General features: G+C 35.5%; 2 non-coding genes across 2 annotated transcripts; one reads left to right on the forward strand and one right to left on the reverse strand.

The window, feature by feature from the left end:
- The first annotated feature begins 260 nt into the window (after positions 1 to 260).
- LOC112716755 (small nucleolar RNA R71) lies at positions 261 to 364 on the forward strand. The gene has a single exon (XR_003160463.1). It is a non-coding gene; the product is annotated as a small nucleolar RNA R71 (small nucleolar RNA).
- Positions 365 to 5718: 5354 nt separating this feature from the next.
- LOC112715936 (small nucleolar RNA R71) lies at positions 5719 to 5822 on the reverse strand. The gene has a single exon (XR_003160071.1). It is a non-coding gene; the product is annotated as a small nucleolar RNA R71 (small nucleolar RNA).
- Positions 5823 to 7817: the final 1995 nt, after the last annotated feature.

The raw sequence follows: 7817 nt of genomic DNA on the forward strand, positions 1-7817 counted from the left end.
TCATGTTGACTTGCTGAGTTAACACTTTGTTCTGAGCCAATATGGTATTCATAGCATCAATTTCAAGAACTCCCTTCCTCTGAGGTGTCCCATTATTCACGGAATTCCTCTCAAAAGTGTACATGAATTGGTTATTTGCAACCATGTCAATGAGTTCTTGAGCTTCTGCAGGTGTTTTCTTTAGGTGGATGGATCCACCTGTAGAATGGTCCAATGACATTTTCGAATAGAATATATCTAATATGGTCCATTCTGAAAACATGTCAGATGGACACCTTTTGGTCAACTGCTTGTATCTTTCCCAAGCTTCATAGAGGGATTCACCATCTTTTTGTTTGAAGGTCTTAACATCCACTCTAAGCTTGCTCAGCTTTTGAGGAGGAAAGAATTTATCCAAGAAGGCCGTGACCAGCTTCTCCCAAGAGTCCAGGCTATCCTTAGGTTGTGAATCCAACCATATTCTAGCTCTGTCTCTTACAGCAAAAGGGAAAAGCATGAGCCTCTAGACTTCAGGATCTACTCTATTCATCTTAACAGTCTCACAGATCTGCAAGAACTCAGTTAAAAACTGATAAGGATCTTCAGATAGAAGTCCATAGAACTTGCAGTTTTGTTGCATTAAGGCAACTAGCTAAGGTTTCAGCTCAAAATTATTGGCTCCAATGGCAGGAATGGAGATGCTTCTTCCATCAAATTTGGATGTTGGTTTTGTTAAGTCACCAAGCATTCTCCTTGTATTATTGTTGTTGGGTTCGGCTGCCATCTCCTTCTCTTGTTCTAATATTTCTAAAAGGTTACCTTTAGATTGTTGTAATTTAGCTTCTCTTAGTTTCCTCTTCAGAGTCCTTTCAGGTTCAGGATCAATTTCAACAAGAGTGCCTTTTTCCTTGTTCCTGCTCATATGAAAGAGAAGAAAACAAGAAAAGAAAAGGAATCCTCTATGTCACAATATAGAGATTCCTTTATGTTAGTAGAAGAAGAAAGGGGGAAGAGTGAAGAATAATGGGTTCGGATTTTTAGATGAAGAGGGGTGAAGAGAAGTGTTAGTAATTAAATAATTAAATAGAAGAAGAAAAGAGTGGGAGAATTTCGAAAATAATTTTGAAAAAGGGGTTAGTAATTTCGAAAATTAAAGATAAGATATGATTAAAATTAAAATTTAAAACAATTAAAGAGAATTTTTGAAAAAGACAGAGGTATTTTCGAAAATTAGAGATGGAAAAGTAGTTAGGTGGTTTTGAAAAAGATAAGAAACAAACACAAAGTCAAAGAGTTAGTTGAAAAAGATATTAAAATCAAATTTGAAAAGATAAGAAGATAAGTTAGATAAGATATTTTGAAATCAAATTTTGAAAAAGATAAGATAAAAAGATAAGAAGATAAGATAAAAAGATAAGATTTTTAAGAAAAAGATATTTTGAAAAAGATTTAATTTTTAAAATTAAAATTAATTACTTAACTAACAAGGAACTAAAAGATAAGATTCTAGAATTTAAAGATTGAACCTTTCTTAACAAGAAAGTAACAAACTTCAAATTTTTGAATCAATCACATTAATTGTTAGCATAATTTCGAAAATATGATATAAAGATAAGAAAAAGATTTTGAAAACAAATTGAAAAAGAATTTTTTGAATTTTTCGAAAAAGAGGAAAAATTGGAAAAGATATGATTTTTGAAAAAGATTTTGAAAAGATAAGATTTTTAATTTTTTTGAAAATTTGACTTGACTTGTAAGAAACAACTAATTTTGAAAATTTTTGACTAAGTCAACTCAAATTGGAAAAGATATGATTTTTGAAAAAGATTTTGAAAAGAAAACTACCTAATCTGAGCAACAAGATGAACCGTCAGTTGTCCATACTCGAACAATCCCCGGCAACGGCGCCAAAAACTTGGTGGACGAAATTGTGATTCATATGTTATTGCATTTTGTAAAATTCATTGCTTTTTCTTTCCCTGGCAATGGCGCCAAAAACTTGGTGTCAATGCCATGGTTCACAACTTCGCACAACTAACCAGCAAGTGCACTGGGTCGTCCAAGTAATACCTTACGTGAGTAAGGTCGATCCCACATAGATTGTTGGTATGAAGCAAGCTATGGTTACCTTGTAAATCTCAGTTAGGCAGATTAAATGGTTTATGATAAGTTCGAAAATAAATAATAAACAGAAAATAAAATAGGATCGAAATACTTATGTAAATCAGTCATGCGTCCGCATCATATGCGTTTCGCTTATGGCGCGCGCTCGCGTCAATTACGCGGTTGGGTCACTGCCATTTCGCGCTGGCACGCGGCCGCGTCATCCATGCGATCGCGTCGCTGCCAGTCTCTTCAAAAACTCTATTTTTCTCTTTTCTTCCATTTTTGTATGTCTCCTTTCCATTCTTTAAATCATTCCTGCCTTAAAAGATCTGAAAATACTTAACACACAAGTCACAGCATCGAATGGCAATAAAAGGTAATTAAAGTTAATATTTTTAAAGCATAGGAAACATGTTTTTCACATACATCACATAATAAGGAAGGGAAAGTAAAACCATGCAATTTCACATGCATAAGTGGGTGAAGGATTGAATAAAACACTTAAATTCAGCACAAATTATATCATAAAATATGGGTTTATCAAGAAGCTCCCTTTTCTCTCTAGAATTTAGGGTTCTAAGTTTAATTTCTCTTTAATTTCACTGTTTAATTCTTGTTTTAGTGTAGTTTCATTTATATTTCCATGCTCTATTATCTTAATTCTCTTAGTTTCTCTTGTTAATTTCTCATTTTTGCCACTTTTAGTTTATGAAGCCTCTTGTTAATTTCAATTTCCTTTAATACAATTTGATGTTTTATGTTTTTTTGATGTTTAATTGAGTTGTTATTATTCTTGAGATCCGGAGAGTCTAAACCTTGTCTGTGGTATTCCGAGTCGGATCTGGGAGGGGATGACTGTGACGGGCTTCAAACTTGCGACTGTTGGGCGCAGTGACAGTGCGCAAAAGGATCAATAGATCTTATTCCGACACAAGTGAGAACCGACAGATGATTAGCCCTGTAGTGAGAATCGTAGCCGGACTATTTTCACTGAGAGGACGGATGGTAGCCATTGACAACGGTGATCCACCAACTTACAGCTTGCCATGGAAGGGAGTGCGCATGATTGGACAAAGACAATAGGAAAGCAGAGGTTCAGAAGTAACAAAACATCTCCAAACACTTATCTGAAGCTCCCACCAATGAATTACATAAGTATGTCTATCTTATTTTATGTTTTATTTATCTTTTAATTATCAACATCTCATAACCATTTGAATCCGCTTGACTGAGATTTACAAGATGACCATAGCTTGCTTCAAGCCAACAATCTCCGTGGGATCAACCCTTACTCACGTAAGGTATTACTTGGACGACCCAGTGCACTTGCTGGTTAGTTGTGCGGAGTTGTGAAAAGTGTTATCACAATTTCGTGCACCAAGTTTTTGGTGCCGTTGTCGGGGATTGTTCGAGTTTGGACAACTGACGGTTCATCTTGTTGCTTAGATTGGGTAATTTTATTTTATGTTTAAGCTTTTTATTTTATTTTTGAAAAATACAAAAAAATTTAATAAAATCATAAAAACCAAAAAAAAAAATATGCATTGTGTTCTTTTGTGATCTTCAAGTTGTTCTTGATGATTTCCTTTGCTCAATCTCATGATTCTCTTGTTTTGTGTTTTAAGTTGTTTTTCATATGAATTTTCAAAATCATAGTGTTTGAACATTCAAAATTTCTAAGTTTGGTGTCTTGCATGTCTTTCTTTTCTTAAAAATTTTCAAAAATATGTCCTTGATGTTAATCATGATCTTCGAAGTGTTCTTGGTGTTCATCTTGACATTCAAAGTGTCCTTGCATGCATTACTTATTTTGATCTTGCATTTTTATGTTTTATTTCATTTTGTTGTTTTTCTCTCTCCTCATTAAAAATTCAAGAAAATATATATATCTTTTCAAGTAAATATTACAGAGAAATGAAGATTCAGAACATAAAGCAGAAGAATCACTGAGAAAAAGAGCTCACTGGCAATAAAACACCAGTAAAGAGACACTTTGGGCGTTAAACGCTAAAATGGCTATCATTCTGGGCGTTAACGCCAGTAAAGCTATCATTCTGGGCGTTAAACGCCAGAATGGACAGCATTCTGGAAGTTTAACACCAGAAATGGAAGCATTCTAGGCGTTTGGAAAAACGCCCAGTAAAGAAGGATTTCTGGCGTTTAACGCCAGCCAGGATATCTAGCTGGGCGTTAAACGCCCAAAGAGGCAGCCACATGGGCGTTAAATGCCAGAATGGATATCATTCTGGGTGTTTAACGCCAGGATGACACAAGGGAGGTAATTTTGTTTCCAATTTGATTTTTTTTAATTTTTCATGTTTTAATTCATAACTTTTTGCATCAAACATATTTTAAACTTTCATTTTTCATTTTTCTTTTAATGTTTTTGAAAATTTTCAAACTAATTTTTCAAAAATCTTTTTCTTAATCTTATCTCATATTTTCAAAAATTCTTACTAACAATTAATGTTTTGATTCAAAAAATTGCAAGTTTGTTACTTTCTTGTTAAGAAATGATCAATCTTTAAATTTTAAAATCATATCTTTTAATTTCTTGTTAGTCAAGTCATCAATTTTTAAAAATCAAATCTTTTTCAATCATATCTTTTCAATCATATCTTTTTAAAAAATCAAATCATTTTCAATCATAGCTTTTTTAAAATCAAATCTTTTTCAATCATATCTTTTTATTTTGATTTCAAAATCTTTTTTCTAACTTCTTATCTTTTCAAAATTATTTTCAAATCTTTTGCAACTAATTACTATTTCTTATCTTTTTCAAAAACACCTAACCACTTTTCCACTTCCAATTTTCAAAAATCACTAACCACTTTTTCAAAAATCTTTTTAATTAACTAATTGTTTTAATTTCAATTTTCGAATACTCTCTCTCTCTCTCATCTCTTTCTATTATTTGCTAACACTTATCTTCTACTTATAATTCAAACCCTCTTTCTCCATCTGTGTTTGAATTCTTTTTATTCTCTCTCTACATCATTCCTCTATTCTTCTTTTCTTCTTACACGTCAAGGAATCCCTATACTGTGACATAGAGGATTCGACTACTCTTTTTGTTCTCTTCTTTTTCATATGAGAAGAAACATGGATAAAAACATTCTTGTTAAAGCTGATCCTGAACCTGAAAGGACTATGAAGAAGAAGCTAAGAAAAGCTAAAACACAACACTCTGGAGAGAACCTTATAGAAAATTTCGAAAAAGAAGCAGACATGGCAGCCGAACCCAACAACAATGCCAAAGATGCAAGGAAGATGCTTGGTGACTATGCTGCACCAACTTTCAATTTCTATGGAAGAAGCATCTCAATTCCTACCATTGGAGCAAACAACTTTGAGCTTAAACTTCAATTAGTTTCTCTAATGCAGCAGAATTGCAAGTTTCATGGACTTCCATCGGAAGATCCTCATCAGTTCTTAGTGGAATTCTTGCAGATCTGTGATACTGTTAAGACCAATGGGGTTGAACTCGAGGTCTACAGACTTATTCTTTTCCCCTTTGTTGTGAGAGACAGAGCTAGAACATGGTTGGACTCACAACCTAGAGAAAGCTTGAACTCTTGGGACAAGCTAGTCAATGCTTTCTTGACCAAATTCTTTCCACCTCAAAATATGAGCAAGCTCAGAGTGGACGTCCAAACCTTCAGACAGAAGGAAGGTGAATCCCTCTATGAAGCTTGGGAAAGATACAAATAATTAACCAAAAGGTGTCCTTCTGACATGTTTCTAGAATGGAGCATCATATGTATATGCTATGATGGTCTCTCTGAAATATCCAAGATGTCATTGGACCATTCCACCGGTGGATCCCTTCATCTGAAAACACTTGCAGAAGCCCAGGAACTCATTGAGATGGTTGCAAATAACCAGTTCATGTACACCTCTAAAAGAAATCTTGTGAAAAATGGGACGACTCAGAAGAAAGGAGTTCTGAATGCCATATTGGCTCAGAACAAAATATTGACCCAGCAAGTCAATATGATTTCTCAGAATCTGACTAGATTGCAAGATGCATCTGGCAGTGCTAAAGAAGCCTCCTCTGAAGGAGAAGCATATGACCCTGAGAATCTTACAATGGAAGAGGTGAATTACATGGGAAAATCCTATGGAAACACCTATAATCCTTCATGGAGAAATCATCCAAATTTCTCATGGAAGGATCACCAGAAGCCTCAACAAGGCTTTAACAACAATAATGGTAGGAGAAATAGGTTTAGCAATAGCAAACCTTTTCCATCATCTTCTCAGCAATAGACAAAGAATTCTGAACAGAGCCTCTCTGGCTTAGCAAACATAGTCTCTGATCTATCTAAAGCCACTCTCAGTTTCATGAATGAAACAAGGTCCTCCATCAGAAATTTGGAGGCACAAGTGGGTCAGCTCAGTAAAAGAGTTACTGAAACTCCTCCTAGTAGTCTCCCAAGCAATACAAAAGAGAATTCCAAAAGAGAGTGCAAGGCCATAACTACAACCACAATGGCCGAACTTGGAGAGAGTGAAAAGGCATTGATTACCTGTGAGGAAGACCTCAAGGAATGTCCACTGACCAATAAGAAGTTCCCTATTGAGGAACCAAAGGAATCCGAGGCTCCTACATATACCATAGAGATTCCACTGAACTTACTATTGTCATTCATGAGCTCTGATGAATATTCTTCCTCTGAAGAGGATGAAGACATTGTTGAAAAGTAAGTTGCTCAGTATCTAGGAGCAATTATGAAGCTGAATGCCAAGTTATTTGGTAATGAGACTTGGGAGGATGAACCTCTATTGCTCATCAATGAACTGAATACATGGATTCAGCAGACATTGCCTCAAAAGAAACCGGATCCCAGAAGGTTTTTAATACCTTGTACCATAGGTACCATGAAATTTGAAAAGGCTTTGTGTGACCTGGGGTCAGGTATCAACCTCATGCCACTCTCTGTAATGGAGAAACTAGGGATCTTTGAGGTACAAGCTGCAAGAATCTCACTAGAGATGGCAGACAAATCAATGAAACAAGCTTGTGGACTTATAGAGGATGTCTTAGTAAAGGTTGAAGGCCTTTACGTCCCTACTGATTTCATAATCTAGACACTGGGAAGGATGAGGATGAATCCATCATCCTTAGAAGACCCTTCCTAGCCACAGCAAGGGCTGTGTTTGATGTGGACAGAGGAGAGTTAGTCCTTCAATTGAATGAGGACTACCTTGTGTTTAAGACCCAAGGATATTCTTCTATAAACATGGAGAAGAAGCATGAAAAGCTTCTCTCAATACAGAGTTAGACAGAGCCCCCACACTCAACTTCTACTTTTGGTGTTGGGAGGCTGCAATTATGCTCTGAGCACCTGTGAAGCTCTGTAAGAGCTTCTTGTCAAGCTATTGACATTAAAGAAGCGCTTGTTGGGAGGCAACCCAATTTTATTTATCTATATTAATTACTCTTTCATTTTATTTTCCATTGTTAGTCTATGTCTTCTTTAGGTTGATGATCATGTGGAGTCACAAAAATAGCTGCAGAATTAAAGCAAGAATCAAAAATAGCAAAAAAATAGCACACACTGGAGGGCGAGCTTACTCGCATTTAAACCTCAATAAGGCTAGCAAAGTGGGCGTTTAACGCCCAGTCTAGCACCATTTTGGGCATTAAAATGCAGAAATGGCACACAGACTAGAGTTTAATGCCGGAAAAGGGTGTCTGACATTTGGCTGGTGTTAAACACCAATAAGGG

The sequence above is a fragment of the Arachis hypogaea genome, chromosome 1, assembly GCF_003086295.3.
Source record: "Arachis hypogaea cultivar Tifrunner chromosome 1, arahy.Tifrunner.gnm2.J5K5, whole genome shotgun sequence".
NCBI classification, from domain to species: Eukaryota; Viridiplantae; Streptophyta; class Magnoliopsida; order Fabales; family Fabaceae; genus Arachis; species Arachis hypogaea.